We start from the raw sequence: 5,363 nt of genomic DNA on the forward strand, positions 1-5,363 counted from the left end.
GAGCTGCTTGTAAATTTTGGAAATTAATCGTTTGTCAGTTCCTTCATTAGCAAATATTTTCTCCCATTCTGAGGGTTGTCTTTTGGTCTGGTTTATGGTTTCCTTTGCTGTGCAAGAGCTTTGAACTTTCATTAGGTCCCATGTGTTTATTTTTGTTTTTATTTCCGTTTCTCTAGGAGGTGGGTCAAAAAAATCTTGCTGTGATTTATGTCATAGAGTGTTCTGCCTATGTTTTCCTCTGAGGGTTTGATAGTTTCTGGCCTTACATTTAGGTCTTTAATCCATTTTGAGCTTATTTTTGTGTATGGTGTTAGGGAGTCATCTAATCTAATATTTTGACATGTACCTGTCCAGTTTTCCCAGCAGCACATATTGAGGAGGCTGTCCTTTCTCCACTGTACATTCCTGCCTCCTTTATCAAAGATAAGGTGACCATATATGCGAGGGTTTATCTCTGGGCTTTCTATCCCGTTCCATTGGTGTATCTTTCTGTTTTTGTGCCAGTACCATACTGTCTTGATTATGGAGCTTTGTAGTGTAGTCTGAAATCATTGAGCCTGATTCCTCCAGCTCCATTTTTCTTTCTCAAGGTTGCTTTGGCTTTTCGGGGTCTTTTGTGTTTCCATACAAATTGTGAAATTTTTTGTTCTAGTTCTGTGAAAAATGCCAGTGGTACTTTGATAGGGATTGTATTGAATCTGTAGATTGCTTTGGGTAGTAGAGTCATTTTCACCATGTTGATTCTTCCAATCCAAGAACATGGTATATCTCTCCATCTTTTTGTATCATCTTTATTTTTTTCAATATCTTTATTGGGGTATAATTGCTTTACAATGGTGTGTTAGTTTCTGCTTTATAACAAAGTGAGTCAGTTATACATATACATATGTTCCCATGTCTCTTCCCTCTTGCGTCTCCCTCCCTCCCACCCTCCCTATCCCACCCCTCCAGGCGGTCCCAAGCACCCATCTGATCTCCCTGTGCTATGCGGCTGCTTCCCACTAGCTATCTACTTTACGTTTGGTAGTGTATATATGTCCATGCCTCTCTGTCGCTCTGTCACAGCTCACCCTTCCCCCTCCCCATATCCTCAAGTCCATTCTCCAGTAGGTTTGTGTCTTTATTCCTGTCTTACCCCTAGGTTCTCCATGACATATTTTCCCCTTAAATTCCACATATATGTGTTAGCAAACGGTATTTGTCTTTCTCTTTCTGACTTCCTTCACTCTGTATGAAAGACTGTAGGTCCATCCACCTCATTACAAATAGCTCAATTTCGTTTCTGTTTATGGCTGAGTAATATTCCATTGTATATATGTGCCACATCTTCTTTATCCATTCATCCGATGACGGGCACTTAGGTCGTTTCCACCTCTGGTCTATTGTCAATAGAGCTGCAATGAACCGTTTGGCCCATGACTCTTTTTGAATTATGGTTTTCTCAGGGTATATGCCCAGTAGTGGGATTGCTGGGTCATATGGTAGTTCTATTTGTAGTGTTTTAAGGAACCTCCATACTGTTCTCCATAGTGGCTGTACCAAATCACATTCCCACCAGCAGTGCAAGAGTGTTCCCTTTTCTGCACACCCACTCCAGCATTTATTGTTTCTAGATTTTTTGATGATGGCCATCCTGACTGGTGTGAGATGATATCTCATTGTGGTTTTGATTTGCATTTCTCTAATGATGAATGATGTTGAGCTTTCTTTCACGTGTTGGTTGGCAGTCTGTATATCTTCTTTGGAGAAATGTCTATTTAGGTCTTCTGCTCATTTCTGGACTGGGTTGTTTGTTTTTTCGCTATTGAGCTGCTTGTAAATTTTGGAAATTAATCGTTTGTCAGTTCCTTCATTAGCAAATATTTTCTCCCATTCTGAGGGTTGTCTTTTGGTCTGGTTTATGGTTTCCTTTGCTGTGCAAGAGCTTTGAACTTTCATTAGGTCCCATGTGTTTATTTTTGTTTTTATTTCTGTTTCTCTAGGAGGTGGGTCAAAAAAATCTTGCTGTGATTTATGTCATAGAGTGTTCTGCCTATGTTTTCCTCTGAGGGTTTGATAGTTTCTGGCCTTACATTTAGGTCTTTAATCCATTTTGAGCTTATTTTTGTGTATGGTGTTAGGGAGTCATCTAATCTCATACTTTGACATGTACCTGTCCAGTTTTCCCAGCAGCACATATTGAGGAGGCTGTCCTTTCTCCACTGTACATTCCTGCCTCCTTTATCAAAGATAAGGTGACCATATGTGCGTGGGTTTATCTCTGGGCTTTCTATCCCGTTCCATTGGTGTATCTTTCTGTTTTTGTGCCAGTACCATACTGTCTTGATTATGGAGCTTTGTAGTGTAGTCTGAAATCATTGAGCCTGATTCCTCCAGCTCCATTTTTCTTTCTCAAGGTTGCTTTGGCTTTTCGGGGTCTTTTGTGTTTCCATACAAATTGTGAAATTTTTTGTTCTAGTTCTGTGAAAAATGCCAGTGGTACTTTGATAGGGATTGTATTGAATCTGTAGATTGCTTTGGGTAGTAGAGTCATTTTCACCATGTTGATTCTTCCAATCCAAGAACATGGTATATCTCTCCATCTTTTTGTATCACCTTTATTTTTTTCAATATCTTTATTGGGGTATAATTGCTGTACAATGGTGTGTTAGTTTCTGCTTTATAACAAAGTGAGTCAGTTATACATATACATATGTTCCCATGTCTCTTCCCTCTTGCGTCTCCCTCCCTCCCACCCTCCCTATCCCACCCCTCCAGGCGGTCCCAAGCACCCATCTGATCTCCCTGTGCTATGCGGCTGCTTCCCACTAGCTATCTACTTTACGTTTGGTAGTGTATATATGTCCATGCCTCTCTGTCGCTCTGTCACAGCTCACCCTTCCCCCTCCCCATATCCTCAAGTCCATTCTCCAGTAGGTTTGTGTCTTTATTCCTGTCTTACCCCTAGGTTCTCCATGACATATTTTCCCCTTAAATTCCACATATATGTGTTAGCAAACGGTATTTGTCTTTCTCTTTCTGACTTCCTTCACTCTGTATGACAGACTGTAGGTCCATCCACCTCATTACAAATAGCTCAATTTCGTTTGTGTTTATGGCTGAGTAAAATTCCATTGTATATATGTGCCACATCTTCTTTATCCATTCATCCGATGACGGGCACTTAGGTCGTTTCCACCTCCGGTCTATTGTCAATAGAGCTGCAATGAACCGTTTGGCCCATGACTCTTTTTGAATTATGGTTTTCTCAGGGTATATGCCCAGTAGTGGGATTGCTGGGTCATATGGTAGTTCTATTTGTAGTGTTTTAAGGAACCTCCATACTGTTCTCCATAGTGGCTGTACCAAATCACATTCCCACCAGCAGTGCAAGAGTGTTCCCTTTTCTGCACACCCACTCCAGCATTTATTGTTTCTAGATTTTTTGATGATGGCCATTCTGACTGGTGTGAGATGATATCTCATTGTGGTTTTGATTTGCATTTCTCTAATGATGAATGATGTTGAGCTTTCTTTCACGTGTTGGTTGGCAGTCTGTATATCTTCTTTGGAGAAATGTCTATTTAGGTCTTCTGCTCATTTCTGGACTGGGTTGTTTGTTTTTTCGCTATTGAGCTGCTTGTAAATTTTGGAAATTAATCGTTTGTCAGTTCCTTCATTAGCAAATATTTTCTCCCATTCTGAGGGTTGTCTTTTGGTCTGGTTTATGGTTTCCTTTGCTGTGCAAGAGCTTTGAACTTTCATTAGGTCCCATGTGTTTATTTTTGTTTTTATTTCCGTTTCTCTAGGAGGTGGGTCAAAAAAATCTTGCTGTGATTTATGTCATAGAGTGTTCTGCCTATGTTTTCCTCTGAGGGTTTGATAGTTTCTGGCCTTACATTTAGGTCTTTAATCCATTTTGAGCTTATTTTTGTGGATGGTTTTAGGGAGTCATCTAATCTCATACTTTGACATGTGCCTGTCCAGTTTTCCCAGCAGCACATATTGAGGAGGCTGTCCTTTCTCCACTGTACATTCCTGCCTCCTTTATCAAAGATAAGGTGACCATATGTGCGTGGGTTTATCCCTGGGCTTTCTATCCCGTTCCATTGGTGTATCTTTCTGTTTTTGTGCCAGTACCATACTGTCTTGATTATGGAGCTTTGTAGTGTAGTCTGAAATCATTGAGCCTGATTCCTCCAGCTCCGTTTTTCTTTCTCAAGGTTGCTTTGGCTATTCGGGGTCTTTTGTGTTTCCATAGAAATTGTGAAATTTTTTGTTCTAGTTCTGTGAAAAATGCCAGTGGTACTTTGATAGGGATTGTATTGAATCTGTAGATTGCTTTGGGTAGTAGAGTCATTTTCACCATGTTGATTCTTCCAATCCAAGAACATGGTATATCTCTCCATCTTTTTGTATCATCTTTATTTTTTTCAATATCTTTATTGGGGTATAATTGCTTTACAATGGTGTGTTAGTTTCTGCTTTATAACAAAGTGAGTCAGTTATACATATACATATGTTCCCATGTCTCTTCCCTCTTGCGTCTCCCTGCCTCCCACCCTCCCTATCCCACCCCTCCAGGCGGTCCCAAGCACCCATCTGATCTCCCTGTGCTATGCGGCTGCTTCCCACTAGCTATCTACTTTACGTTTGGTAGTGTATATATGTCCATGCCTCTCTGTCGCTCTGTCACAGCTCACCCTTCCCCCTCCCCATATCCTCAAGTCCATTCTCCAGTAGGTTTGTGTCTTTATTCCTGTCTTACCCCTAGGTTCTCCATGACATATTTTCCCCTTAAATTCCACATATATGTGTTAGCAAACGGTATTTGTCTTTCTCTTTCTGACTTCCTTCACTGTGTATGACAGACTGTAGGTCCATCCACCTCATTACAAATAGCTCAATTTCGTTTCTGTTTATGGCTGAGTAATATTCCATTGTATATATGTGCCACATCTTCTTTATCCATTCATCCGATGACGGGCACTTAGGTCGTTTCCACCTCTGGTCTATTGTAAATAGAGCTGCAATGAACCGTTTGGCCCATGACTCTTTTTGAATTATGGTTTTCTCAGGGTATATGCCCAGTAGTGGGATTGCTGGGTCATATGGTAGTTCTATTTGTAGTGTTTTAAGGAACCTCCATACTGTTCTCCATAGTGGCTGTACCAAATCACATTCCCACCAGCAGTGCAAGAGTGTTCCCTTTTCTGCACACCCACTCCAGCATTTATTGTTTCTAGATTTTTTGATGATGGCCATTCTGACTGGTGTGAGATGATATCTCATTGTGGTTTTGATTTGCATTTCTCTAATGATGAATGATGTTGAGCTTTCTTTCACGTGTTGGTTGGCAGTCTGTATATCTTCTTTGGAGAAAT

This window comes from Delphinapterus leucas, chromosome X (assembly GCF_059928025.1).
Source record: "Delphinapterus leucas isolate spDelLeu-1000000601 "Yukka" chromosome X, BTC_Dleu_Yukka2, whole genome shotgun sequence".
Taxonomy (NCBI): domain Eukaryota; kingdom Metazoa; phylum Chordata; class Mammalia; order Artiodactyla; family Monodontidae; genus Delphinapterus; species Delphinapterus leucas.